Source organism: Herpailurus yagouaroundi, unplaced genomic scaffold (genome assembly GCF_014898765.1).
Source record: "Herpailurus yagouaroundi ecotype Mexico unplaced genomic scaffold, PumYag 186, whole genome shotgun sequence".
Taxonomy (NCBI): domain Eukaryota; kingdom Metazoa; phylum Chordata; class Mammalia; order Carnivora; family Felidae; genus Herpailurus; species Herpailurus yagouaroundi.
Genome location: NW_024412417.1, coordinates 9,438,275 through 9,453,026, shown reverse-complemented (window position 1 = coordinate 9,453,026; position 14,752 = coordinate 9,438,275). Strand labels below are relative to the sequence as shown.

The 14,752-nt window shown below is 41.9% G+C and overlaps 1 long non-coding RNA gene across 4 annotated transcripts in view; it reads left to right on the top strand.

Moving 5' to 3' along the window:
- Positions 1–14,752, top strand: part of LOC121042743 (uncharacterized) — a 93,899-nt gene that overhangs the window by 69,925 nt on the left and 9,222 nt on the right. The gene's annotated exons all lie outside the window — the stretch shown is intronic.

Here is a 14,752-nt window from a genome sequence, read left to right as displayed (position 1 = left end):
ATATCCCTGGATAATGGAGAGTGTCCTGAAGGGAAAACACAGTCTATGCTCGCCCCTGTCCAGGCTTGGGGCTTTCCATCCAGATGGCAGTGCTGGCCCCGGCCAATGTACCAGGCATTGAAGGGAGACAGAGCACGTCAAGGAAGGCACTCCTGGTGGTTACTAGGGTTCGAAGGTCAGGTCTGGGGACACCCTGCCCAGATGGCCCTAGTGGTTCCTCACCAACTTGGCATCACAAATCAACTGTCATCATATCAGTGAAACTTAACCTGAACACTCTTCTTGAAACATCAAAGGTCTCCCTCCAACAACTGATACTCCCAATCCCTCTCTTCCCTTGCTTATATTAGAGATAGCACTTATTTCCATCAGATATATATTTCCTTTTAAATTTCACTTATTGCCTGTAGCCACCCACTAGAAGGTAAACTCAATGAGGGCAGTGATTTTTGTTTGTTTTGTTTACTTTTCTGTTTCTAGAACTGGAACAAGGTAGGTGCTGTATCTCTTGAATGAACGACTAAACCACTTACTGTTGACTTTTTGTTCTTTCTCTTAGGACCACCTGGATTTACGTTTATAGTATTATTTAAAAATTTTATTGTTTATTTATTTTTGAGAGAGAGACAGTGAGAGCAGGGAGAGAGGGAGAAAGAGAATCCGAAGCAGGATCTAGGCTCTGAGCTGTCAGCACAGAGCCCAACCTGGGGCTCGAACTCACCAACCGTGAGATCATGACCTGAGTCAAAGTCAGACGCTCAACCGACTGAGCCACCCAGGCACCCCCCCATATATAGTATTATTTAAAAATCAAGACTATGTTGCACATATTATTTACTAACTGGCTTTAACACTATTTCATGAATATTATGTTTCCATTCTTTAGTCTTCTGTAACATTTTAATGACTGCATGTTTCAAAGTTTATTTATTTATTTTGAGAAACAGAGAGAGAGAGAGAGAGAGAGAGACAGCATGAGTAGGGGAGGGGCAGAGAGAAGGAGAGGGGGAATCCCAAGCAGGCTCCATGCTATCAGTACACAGCCTGACATGGGGCTTGATCTCACGAACCACGAGATCACGACCTGAGGAGAAATTAAGAGTTGGACGCTTAAGTGACTGAGCCACCCAGGTGACCCATGACTGCATATTTCATTGTATAGATAAATCACATCTTATTTACCTAGTGCTCTAGTGATAGAAAGTTGCATTTTTCCAAGGACTAACAATTATACTGCAGTGATGATTTAGCTATTCCTGTGATTAATTCTTTAATAACAGTAATTATCATAATTTATTAGGTACTTCCTTTGTGTTAGGCTCTGGGCTCAGAACTTTATTTTTTATTTTTATTAAAAATTTTTAATGTTTATTTTTGAGAGAGACAGCACGAGCAGGGGAGGGGCAGAGAGAGAGGGAGACTCAGAATCTGAAGCAGGCTCCAGGCTCTAAGCTGTCAGCACAGAGCCTGACTTGGGGGTCAAACTCACAAGCCATGAGATCATGACCTGAGCCAAGGTCAGACGCTTAACCAACTGAGCCAACCAGGCACCCCTGTGCTCAGAACTTTACATGCACTATCTTAATTAATCCTCTTAACAGGCCTATGAGGAAGTTATTTGTGGCAGGAATTAGTAGAAACTGAGGTTAAGTAACTTGCTCAGGGTCATGTAGGTAGAATGTGGCAGAGCTAGGTTTTAAACCCAGGTATGACTCCACTGGCCGCATGCCAAATTGAGATGCTCTGCCAATTTTGCAGGGTAATTTTCTAGAAATGGAATTTCTGCTCGATGCCCAATTCTTAAAAAGTCAGGTGTTTTGGAGAGATTTAATTCATTTATTGTTAGTTTAGGAGAAAGTCCTAGTTATAGCATTTCTTGTCATAGAGCCACAGAAAGAAGAAAACTTAAATATTTTTTTAATGTTATTCATACTCTGAAAATAGTACACACATATGATAAAAATTCAAGTTATATCATGGTGTTTAGTGAAAAATGAATCTGCTTTCTACCTCACATTTTTCAATCCTACCAACTTAGAGGTGTCACCATTAATAGTAATTCATATCCTTCCAGAAATTAGAGAACTTAAAAAAAATTTAATTGTTTTTAGAGAGAGAGTGGGCACACGAACAAGGGAGAGGGGCAGAAGAGAGAGAGAGAGAATCTTAGGTAGGCTCTATGCTTAGCATGAAGCCCACTGTGGGGCTTGATCTCATGACCCTGGGATCATAAGTCATGGATCATGAGTCTGGGATCATGACCTGAGCTGAATCAAGAGTCAGATGCTCAACCTACTGAGACACCCAGAATCCCCTAAAGGTTACTTAAAGAAAATTAAAAATTGGAAAGAGCTTTGGGAATCCCAAAAATAAAAATTAAGAGTTTTAAGGAGATAAGCAAGCATTATAATGAAGAAAGAGCAAGCAACCACCCAATTTTTCTCCTTTCCCTTCAGACCCTCATGTCGCTCAAGGTAGATGATGATTCTTGCCAATTTTTTTCTTTTTAAAAGCTATTTTCATATTAATGAGGGCAGGAATCTTGTCTGTTTTATCAGATACAATTTTTTTTATTAAATTTTTCTTGTCTCTCCAATGCCTGGCACACACTCAGTACTCAATAAATTTCTAGTTGAATACATGAAATTATTCTAAGAACAGTATTGCTTACTTGGCTTTTGGGTGCTCCATTCTGAGGGAAATAAGAAGCCACTCTCAGTCCCACAGAGGACCATGGAGACACCTTGACCATCCTCTATGAAGCCAGTGAAGACGGTTTTCCTGGCCTTGACCTTGCAGGTGTCAGAAGAGAGGAGTCTAGACCTGGAGGCGGGGTTGGGGCAGAGGGAGGGTGGTCAAGAGAGGAGAGACATCTGGGAATCCAGTCAAAATGGATCTCATAGGGCCCCCCAAAATGTGACTCAATGGGAATAGTCAAGATGTATGTTTTCTCATCCTTTAACTTCTAGGTGTGTATGTCCTTGATTCCTATCAGTTTTGAAAAGTCCTCAGTGAGCCAGCTTTCGCAACACTGCCAGGAACTCTTGAATGTGAATATGCCACAGTTTGTTTATCCATTCACTAGCTGAAGGACATTATGTTTGCTTTCAATTTGGGGTTAGTATGAATAAGGTCATTATAAATATTTGCAAATAGGTTTTTCTGTAAACTTCAATTTTTCTTTGGTAAATACCTAGGAGTGGGATCCCTAAGTTTTATGGTAAGTGTATACTTAAATTTATAAGACACTGCCACTGTTTCCAAAATGATTACCATTTTGTATTGCCACTAGCAATGCATGAAAGGTCCAGTTTTCCCACATCCTCACTAGCACTTGGTATTGTTAGTTTTTTGATTTTAGCTATCCTAATAGGCATGTATCTTATTGAGGTTTTAATTTACATTTCCTTAATGATTAATAATGTTGAACATCTTTTCATGAGTTTACTTTAGTGAGTGTTAAATATTTTACCCATAGTTTTCATTGGATTCTGTTTTTTTCCCAGATAGCTTTATTATTATTTTTTAATATGAAATTTATTGTCAAATTGGTTTCCATACAACATCCAGTGCTAATCCCAACAGGTGCCCTCTTCAGTGTCCATCACCCACTTTCCCCTCCCTCCCACCCCCATCAACCCTCAGTTTATTCTCAGTTTTTAAGAGTCTCTTATGGTTTGGCTCCCTCCCTCTCTAACTTTTTGGATTCTGTTTCTTTAAAAACTTCTTATTTCGAAAATCTTATTAGATCTTGTTAGAATTCTACTACTTTTTTGGGGGGCACCTGGGTGGCTCAGTCGGTTGAGCCTCCGACCTCAGCTCAGGTCATGGTCTCGCGGCTCGTGAGTTTGAGCCCCGTGTCGGGCTCTGTGCTGACAGCTCAGAGCCTGGAGCCTGCTTCTGCTTCTGTGTCTCCCTCTCTCTCTGCCCCTAACCCACTTACATTCTGCCTCTGTCTCTCTCAAAAATAAATAAACATTAAAAGAATTCCACTACCTTTTCTACTAATGTCTGTTTTCTGGTACAGGATTCTAGTTAGAATCCCACTTTGCATTTTGTGGGGGTGATTTTTTTCTTCATCTGTTCTAAGCCATGACAGCTCCTCAGACTGTCCTTGTATTTCACAACCTTGAGTCCTGGTCAGTTATTTTGTAGGGTGGTCCTTTGTTTGGCTTGCCTGATGATTTCTCACAATTAGGATGAGATTGTACATTCTTGTCAAAAGTGCCGCAAAATGATACATTGTCCCCTGGGCTTCATATTAAAGGGCTCGTGATGTCAATGAATCCTGCTACTGGTGATGCTAACCTTGACCACTTTAAGGTGGTGTCTGATGAGCTTTTTAACTCTAAAATGGTCTTTCCCTTTGCAGTTAATAAATGTCTTGGGTAGATATTTTGACTATGAAAATATGAAAATATCCCTGTTCCCTTCACATTGCACCCAGGAATTTTAGCATTTGTAAATGGATCATGGATGCATCCGTTTTTACTGTGTTTTTTTCTTACACCGAGTAGGAATGTTTTTCATTTCTCTCTTTTTGACTTTTACAGAATTCTATTTTATAGGGGAAGAAGGGTCCCTACTTCCCATTTATTTATTTATTTGATTATTTATATCAGCATGCACACACGGATATTTATTTTATTCTACTGATTAAAGTTTAACACTGTCATTGGTTGTTCAAACTATTCCATCTTTAGCTATTAGGGGCTCCATTAGGCTACCTCTTGTGTTCTTTTGGCAAATCCCATGCTTTTCCGAGCAATTCCCATTTTTCTGCCACAAGATCTTATGTACTTTTCCTGACCAAGGCCTAGTATCACTTACTTATTGTTCTTTTTTTAAATTTTTTTAAGCTTTATTTATTTTTGAGGTAGAGAGAGAGAGAGAGAGAGAGAGAGACAGAGAGACAGAGTGTAAGTGGGGGAGGAGCAGGGAGAGGGAGACACAGAATCCGAAGCAGCTCCAGGCTCTGAGCTGTCAGCACAGAGCCCGACGCGGGGCTTGAACTCACAAACCGCGAGATCATGACCTGAGCCAAAGTCAGACGCCCAACCCACTGAGCCACCCACATGCCTCCACTTACTTATTCTTAACCAAGGAACCCTGGTTCCTTTGATTAGAAAATGGTAATTAGGAGGCACCTGGGTGGCGCAGTCGGTTAAGTGTCCGACTTCAGCCAGGTCACGATCTCGCGGTCCGTGAGTTCCAGCCCCACGTCGGGCTCTGGGCTGATGGCTCAGAGCCTGGAGCCTGCTTCCCATTCTGTGTCTCCCTCTCTCTCTGCCCCTTCCCCGTTCATGCTCTGTCTCTCTCTGTCCCCAAAATAAATAAACGTTGAAAAAAAAATTAAAAAAAAAAAAAGAAAATGGTAATTAGAAATAAAAATATGGGCACTAGGTGTGCTCCTTACTACTGAGCATCATTGCTTCTTGGCCCACCCAGCAGACAGAGCTAGAAAATGCATGTCTGGATTGTAGCACACTCGTCCCCACACAGTTCTATTTCTGTCACCATCCATATAGACATTAAAAACAGTGAGTTATTCTGATACTTCTGATTCCAGTCCAACACCAAAGTGTTCATTTTAGCCTTTCTCTTTGTAACTTCTTTCTCTCACAGCAAGAAATCTAGCTTTCTTGACCTATAGTTTATTTATTGTTCACTTCTAGTACACGCATGAAGTGGCTCAGAACAGCTAACGCATACCTTTGTGAGAAATACACTTGATAGCCAGATCACAGCATTTTGGTGCCCGTGTTCTCCTCTTTGCCTTATGGCATCCAGTCAAGATGCTGTTTTCCAAAGTTACTTAGGTTAGTTCTTTTCTTCCCCGCCCCTTGCCATGTGGTTATTTATTTGTAATACAGTGACATCCATTTTTCACTTTTCGTATTCTCTCTTGGATGTCCCCCCACATCTTACTTCGTTTTAATTGTCTCTTTAACTTGGCAAGGGGGTGGGTGGGAAATTTGTGAAATGTATGTGAAACCTTACTGCAGTTTGAACAGTCAGAGCGATAGGAAAGGTATGTTTGGAGAACAGTCAAGGCTAGTTTCATTTCTCTTCCTACTTCCTTACCTCCCTCCTCTGCCACTTGGTGGAGATCTGCAGAGAGGAGTCTGCCGGTGAGCGTGAACTTCTGTGGCTGCAGCTTCCAGGGAGTCTAGAGTCAGAGAAGCCCACATTTGGCCGTTAGCAACTTATTAAAGATTTTGCCACAATAAGTTCACCTCCATCGCCTCATATAGTTCCAAAAAAAAAACCCCATCACACGTTTTTTCCCCTAGTGATGAGAACTTTTAGCGTCTACTCTCTTAGCAACTTACAGATACTTACATATATTGTAGTATATAGTCATTACGATATATACCTTAAACTTGTACAGTGAGGGTGGCTATTAGATCTCAACAAAACTGAAAGAAAGCAAAAATGACGTTAGCTGAATTCTTACCCATTTGTATGGAGCCTGGCATCTGCCATGCCGTGTGCTCCAGGAGAGCCTGTGCTCACATGCGGTCTTCTTGGATAGGCTCACTTCCTTCAGATTTCACGCTGTTGAGTTGCTCTGAGACCTCAGCTCTCTGATGGGTTCAAAAAAATACTATGCTTTTTATCCAGATGTTTCATGTTGCTGGAGTAAGACTGATGCTCTGTCCAGCTTTTTATGTCTCAGGCACAGTGTAAACACGTGAGGGGCACTCCTGTGCACGCTGCTGTTTAAAGGCATCTTATGTGAATGCTTGGTTGTTCCAAAGACTTTATTTCTCCCTTAGCTTATCAACTTGTGAACCTCTTCCATGTCTATCTAAGTGGGTCATAGGCCCACTGAGGGTCACAGAAGGAGAACTTGATTTTTCTTATTTCTCCTAAAGTGCTCAGTGCAGCAGGCTCCGTACGCTATTGGCTAAAAAGTTTCAATCATTCACACTCCAGTTTAAACCTATTTCTTTTCCTATCTTTAATTGGCAGAGCTGGGGAAAGCACCACTCGCCCCTGTACTGGGTTGAATAATATCCTTCAAAAGTTCATGTCTGCCCAGAACTTGCGAATGTGACCTTATTTGGAAATGGGGTCTTTATAGATATAATCAATTTAAGATGAGGTCATACTGGAGTAGGGTCGGCCGTAAATCCAACATGACTGATGTCCTTATAAGAGGGAAATTGGACACAGAGACATAGGCACTCAGGGAAGCAGGCCACGTGGAGAGGGAGGCAGAGATTGGAGGGATGCTGCCAGAAGCCAAGGGATGCCAAGGTTTTCAGCAACGACTGGAAGCTAAGAAGAGTTGAGGAAGAATTCAACGTAGCGTCTCAGAGGGAGCATGGCCCTGCTGACATCTCGGTTTCAGACTTCTAGACTCCCCCACTCTTCAGGACCGTGGGATAATAAGTTTCTGTTGTTTGAAGCCCCAGGTCGGTGGTATTTTGTTATGGAGGTCACTGGAAGGAAACACACACCCAGTTTGTTACATCATGCGGTTCACTTCTGCCTCTACGATACAGGTGCAAAACTCTTTAGGTTTTCCGGGCAATTCCTTCATCCTTTCTTCATAGTCTTTTTTTCATACTTGTTCAGCCTACGTATGAGCATACATTTTCTCTAGTCAAAAGGGCTCTTGAAGAAAAGCTTTAAGGGAAAGCATTCCATATACAATATGGGAGAGCTGTGGCTTGCACATGGAGAAATGTCTTAGGATTTCAGAAACAGCGGCCCATTCAGAGTCAGTGGTGGATGTGGTTTCCAACAGAATTAATGTGATGCTAAGCTATGCTTGATTTTCACCCACCAGAGAGATCCCTAAGATCCATTCAAACAGCTTTGGTCTCTACAAAGTTTCCCCATGAAGAGCCATTTCAGTTTAATGTGGTCTGGCCCATTGGTCTTCAGGATGCATTTTTGTGGTGATAGAATAGTCACTGGTTTCTTTAGAAGAGAGATGGAAATGGCTCCCTAGAAGCCTCCAAGTATTTTCCATCTACCCAGTTGATCAGACAGCCTTACCCTTTAAATCTCTACCTGCTGGGACTGGAATAAGGATGGCCTTTTAAAGTGGTCTGCCAAATAGGCAATGGTTTTTGTACTCCAAAGGATGAGCAGGAAATGCATTGGAGATTTGTCTCACTCCTTTCCCTGGTTTCATATCCCAACATATTTTTCCCCCTCACAAAAAATAAGTTTTACCACTGGCTACTTTCTCTTTCTTTTTCTGAATTCTTCCTTTTGACTTATTTCTTTATTTCCCTGCTCTTTGATTTCCTTTCTTTCTTCTTGCATTGCGTTCTGAATTTCTTAGGCCCTACATCCAAGAAGCTGCTGGATTGACTTGCCCCCACACATCTGTATTTGATCTTATGGGCTTGCTCTGGATAAGGAGGGTGTTTCTGGTGGGGACTATAATTCTCTCACCACCAACTGCAGAGATCTCAGCTCTGGATTTCACTTCCTCTTTGAGCGGCCTTGGATCAGAGGGGCCTCGTACGTGTTGGGGGAGCTGCTGAGTTGATCAAGAACTTTCAGGTTGGATCAGACCCAGATGTTCTGGACTTTCTGGCAGGAAGTAGCCTGGACTACACTTTCAGGCTTCTCGACCAAGAAATCTGAAGGATTCCAGGGGATGAAGAAATGAGCTTAAACTGACAAGATGACATTTAGCAGGGGTATATGTGAAGGGGATCAGAATATTCCATTCCAGGATATGCCACTTAGGCATAAAGATGATTTTGAGCTAAAAGCAATTAAGAAACATCAGACTCAAGAGGAACTCTTTGCCCTTCCCGTTTGTGTCTAAAAGCAGGGCATAAATTTCCTTTTTATAAAGGTAACATAAAATTACATTTGTAAAGATGTCCACCACTTCTGTACTAGGAAGAAGAGAATGATTCTTAATTATTCTAGAAAATTTTCAGCAAAGAAGGCACCAACTCAAGTCTGCATAACAAACCTTACTAAAAAACCTTTATCGCTAGTTTCCCCATATATTTATTTACTTTTTCACAATTTACCACCCCTAGGAGCCCTTTATCTAGTCAAATTTCTGCAATTTATCACCTTTTGTTAAAATTTATGTGAGCTGAGCTTCTGAGTCTAATTGCTTTAGTGGGCTTTCACTTTTTTTCTATGAACACCTCCCCCCCCCCACCTATGCATGTAAAATAAAAAATATCAATGGTAAAAAGTATGTATTCCTTTTCTTCTACTAATCTGACTTTTGTCAGTTTAATTTGCACCCCCCAGCTACTGAATCTGAGAGGGTAGAGGAAAAAAGTTTGTTTTTCCTTTCCTATATGCAAGTATCTGAACTAAGAGTCAAAAAATCTGCTACATGAGTTCAGGTGGTTTAGCAGCTCTAGGAGCAAGGGAAAAAGAAACTAGTCAATAGTAACATCAGTGTTAGTCAAAACTTTTCCTTATGGCTTATTTGCATATTAATGCCCATCTTAGTGTAGACTAATAGAAATAGCATAGCAGTAAGCAAGATCCATATGAGCCACAGCTTATCGTAAAGACCAGGATAGAAAATTGCCTGTGTGGTAGATTAGTTACAAAAATGTTCCCAATATCTTTCAACCTCCTCCCTGTTTCCACACATTTTGCAATTTGACCATGCAACTCCTCCCATCTAGAAGGGAAGTCTATTTCTCCATGCCTTGAATCAAGCCTTGTGATTTGCTTTGGCCTGTATAGAATGTTGCAGAAATGATGGTGAAACTTTTCTGAGCCTAAACTTTGTGAGCCCTTGGACGTTTTCACACTTTTTTCTGGAACCATGCTTCTGTCATGTGAACAAACTCAGGCTAGTCTGCTGAATGCTGAGAAACCCATGGCCTAGTCATGTCTGTCATCCCAGTTAAGACACAGCCAACCACCACACCTGAGAGGAGACTATCAGACCAGTCAGCTCCCAGCTTACCGACAGTTGGCTGCAAATACGTACATGAGCTCAGCTGAGATCGGCTAAGCCTAACCCAGATAAGGAGAGTGACCCAGCTGACCTGTGGTCTCGTGAGCTATAGTGAATGGCTGTTTCTTAAACCATTAACATTTGGTCTGTTACACAGCAATAGCTTACTGATACAGCTTTGAAAGCACATCTTATAACAGTTGCTATAAGCCTCCATTGTTAAAGCAATGGATGATATTGCCTTTGTAGAAGGGAAGACGGGGTGGCGTGGCAGCTCTGGAGACTGTGGGGTTCAGAGGCTGGTGCTGGACCCACCAGCTGGGTGGCCAGCTCATCTGATGACAGAGCAAAGAAAAGCAGCAACCCAGGGAGTGGCCTGCACTATCAGTTTGTGGGGGCAACGGGCATGTATTTCCAATGGATCCAGTATAGACCACAGCCTGGAGAGATTTTAGAGAGACTCTGCTTAAGAGGGTAATCTGGCGGGGAGTCAGGATTCTAAATGACAGGATCTTTGGAGTGGCCTGCTGAAGGGACTTAAGGGTTGTAATAAGTGGCTGGTTGGAGGGAATATGGGATGAATTAAGGAGACTGAGTGAGAGACTGAGTAATTTCCTAATTACTCTGAGCAAGTGTAAATCTGCCTTGTAGGGTTATTGTGAGGATTAAATGAACTATTCTGTGCAAAGTCCCTGGGGCGCTAGAGTATGCCCGCAGTAAGTGGCAACTCTTGGAAACAGCTTTCACTACTGTTGGGTCAGTGGGTTTAGGTTACCCCCAACTCAGCCAAGGCAGAGAGCAACGGAAAAGAATGATAGAAGAGGATAAAGGGAGGCAGAGGGCTGAGGGGAGGGGAGGGATGGAGAAAGGGAAAATGGAAGCAAAACAATGATAAAGGGAAAGGGTTTTTTTTTTTTGTTTGTTTGTTTTTTTTTTTTTTTTTAATAGGAGAGGAATAGAGAAAAAGAAGAACATTGAGCTGGGGTCAAAATGTAAACATTATGACTCAGATACAGTCTTCTCTCCCCCAAAGAAGTTGATCTCCCATTGCTGGAAACAACAACTTGAATTGATGTGGAAAAAACACTTTAAGTGTTTTCATGCTTTCTAGCATGAAATAATCCTTTGTGAGTAAATACACAGTTGACTTAAAGTACAAGCTTCACAGAGGGTTTCTTTCTGCTTTGCAAGGTGTTTCCTCTTCCTTTCTCTTCTCAAGCTCTAATGTTCAGTAGGTTAGCTGTATTAAATGCATTTTTGACTTACAGTATTTTCTTTTTTTAAAAGTTATTATGTATTTTCTTTTTTAAAGTTATTTATGTATTTTCTTTTTTAAAGTTATGTATGTATGTATGTATAAATAAAGAGAGAGAGAGAGAACGAGCAGGAGAGGGACAGAGAGAGGGAGACAGAGGATCTGAAGCAGGTTCTGTACTGACGGCAGAGAGCCAGGCGTGTGGCTCAAACTCAAAAACCGTGAGATCATGACTTGAGCCAAAGTCAGATGCTTAACCCAACTGAGCCACCCAGGTGCCCCTTGACTTATAATATTTTCAGCTTACAATAGGCTTATTGGGGCATAACTGTATTGCAAGTTGAGGAAGATCTGTAACTAGTTATTTTTACTGTATTAGAAATTAAAATAGAAATTTAAAATTTTTATTAATCCATTTAAAAATAAAAAGAAAGTAAATAGCTATTATAGACTAATATAAATAACATTTAAAAGTGGAAGATAACTAGATTCCTAAAAAAATTAGTAAGAAAGCTGGTTTTACATTTTTTTTTCAAATTCCTTCAATATCTGGCTTCATAGAAGATGCATGTATTTAAGCCTATATCTAATAGAAGATATATACTTTGGCATTGAAACTATTGTGGTAACGTGCTGTGTAGACTCTGGAAAACTCCACTGTGCCTTCTTGACAGGGTGAGAGTGAAAAAGACAAACAATGCCTTAGCAGGAGCATGAAAATAGCTTTGATCTCACGGACCCCCTGGCAGGATCTTGGAAGGACCCACAGGAAGATCTGGATCATTTTGAGAATTGCTGCTCAAGAACTTTCTCCGTTCACTTCCAGAAAAGCTTTCCACATCCCTTTCCTGTCTGATGGGAATCCCTCCTGTGTCACACCTTCCTTCCACCCTGCTGGCATCCTCCTTTACCTTCCCTGGGCCAAGGACAGTGTCTGGGCTGTAAGGAAAGATGTTGAATTTTCCAGGAGGGAAAACACCTGCAGGGTTATTTCAAATATGTTATCCCCACCACTAAGAGGAAGGTAACTTGAAAGAAGAGGATGGTTCCCACCAACAGTGCAAGAGGGTTCCCGTTGCTCCACATTGTCGCCAGCATCTGTTGTTTCCTGATTTGTTACTTTTAGCCACTCTGACTGGTGTGAGGTGGTATCTCAGTGTGGTTTTGATTTGTGCTTCCCTGATGATAAGTGACGTTGAGCATCTTTTACTGTTGGTAGGAATACAAACTGGTGCAGCTGCTCTGGAAAACAGTGTGGAGGTTCCTCAAAAAATTAAAAATAGAACTACCCTACGACCCACCAACAGCACTACTAGGAATTTATCCAAAAGATACAGGAGTGCTGATGCATAGGGGCACTTGTACCCCAATGTTTATAGCAGCACTTTCAACAATAGCCAAACTATGGAAAGAGCCTAAATGTCCATCAACTGATGAATGGATAAAGAAAATGTGGCTTATATGTACAATGGAATACTACTTGGCAATGAGAAAGAATGAAATCATGCCATTTGCAGCAACGTGGATGGAACTGGAGGGTATTCTGCTGAGTGAAATAAGTCAGTCACAGAAAGACAGATATCATATGTTTTCACTCATACGTGGATCTTGAGAAACTTAACAGAAGACCATGGACGAAGGGAAGGGGAAAAATAGTTACAAACAGAGAGGGAGGGAAGCAAACCACAAGAGACTCTTAAATCCACAGAACAATCTGAGGGTTGATGGTGGGGGGAGAGGGGAAAATGGGTGATGGGCATTGAGGAGGGCACTTGTTGGGATGAGCACTGGGTGTTGTATGCAAGTGATGAACCACGGGAATCCACCCCCAAAACCAAAAGCATACTTGACACACTGTATGTTGGCCAATTTGACAATAAATTATATTTAAAAAAAAGAAAGGAGAGGATGGTTGAAAGTGAAATGTGTTAGGGACAGGGAGTAGCAGAATTGTGCCCTCAGTGCCTGCTGGGTGGGGCATTGGAACGCTCTGCCTAGCCTGCCTAGCAAATGTTATGTTCTTTCAGCTGCATTTATCACCTGCCTCTTCAATTAATGAGACCAGCTCCCTTCTCTGATGGTCAATTCACTAGTTTCTTTCTTCCCCATTTTGCTTTGGGGACCAGAGTAGGAAAACATCTGTGTTTCCTTTTGCATAAGGATAGACAGATATCATATACTATTAGTGTCTCATAACCAAGATCTATAAACTCAGCCCAGGGTGATAAAGCTGGGTGATTTTTCCCCCCACTGTCTTTCATGTCAATCCTCCTTCATCACAACATCATCAATCAATCAAATTGCTCTTGGAGTTCCTTGTGTTACCATGGCAACGCCTCCCCGCAGAGTTAAAAATAAAACTTCTGTATTCCTACTGAAATTTGGAGAGAACAAGAACCTAATTGCCTGGCGGTCCTCATCATGGGAACACCGCTCCTTCGGCAAAGCCACCCAGCCACTTTGTCCTGGAGAGTGAAGATGTGCTGTAAACCCCAAGTTCTGTGTCTGTCTCCCCAGGGCAGCACCCGTGGGAAAGTGAGGCTGCCCCTTGCAGAGCTGGTTGGTGCTTTTCATCACAGACCCACTGGAGTCTTCCCTGTTTTTAGGCTCGGGGTCCTTTATAGATACCTTCTCTGTGGTTTGGCAAATCCGCGGGGAAGAAGGAAAAAAAAATCAATGCAGAAAGCAGGGTTGGAAGCTTTAAGCACTCTCTTGGACACTTTAGATTGCTTAATAAGGAAAAGATTTCTGCAGAGATGTTGCTTCTTTTAGGTTCCCCCAGAGACAGACCTGAGACAAGGACTCAAGGGCAAGCAGTCGATTTGGGAGACACAGGGAACATCAGTGGGAACGGAGAGGGGAGGTGCCAAGGTAATACTGAGTAGAAAAGATAGCCAGTAAAGATGTTAGAAGCTCAGCCACCACTGTGGGCCATTGGGGCTTAATTCTGTAGGGAAACTCTGAGACGTGGGGGTAAACACTTGACTTTGAGTTATCCTACCCCATCTAAGTCATTTACACAATGACTCTCAAGGGTCTTTGGTTGAAGGCTGCTCCAAGGGTGTTTCTTCCCGGCATTTCTGCTCTGCCATGTGGGGCAGGGCAGTGCTTTGGCTCTATAGAATGCCCGCTGGCACAAAGATTTCGATACCTGCAGTCAGAAGTCTGTGGATAAGGGATTAGGATGGGTCATTGAAAGTGTCAGCTAGGAATGCTCACACTGGGCCTTTATTTGGGAAGTTAAAGAAGTTCTATCTGAAGCAAGCTTACAGGAAACTAGACCCAGGAGTAGTCAGTATGAAAATAATAAAAAGTGCAGAATGGTTTAAAAGTGGTTTTGTTATTGTTCTAGTTTGTATTTTTGAAGTAGGTATTTTCCTACAGTATGCCAGATATTTGAACGGACATTTGAATCTTCACCAGCATAAAATGGCTTTTCATCCTCACCAACCTCTCAGAACTTTAGTTCTTCAAAACCATGCATTTAATCCACAAATACCCTCGTGTCAAAATGTCAATATCATCTGCCTTCCCTAAGTGTGCTTTGCCTTTTCATTCTGCTCCTTTGATGCTTTCCCAAAGATGAC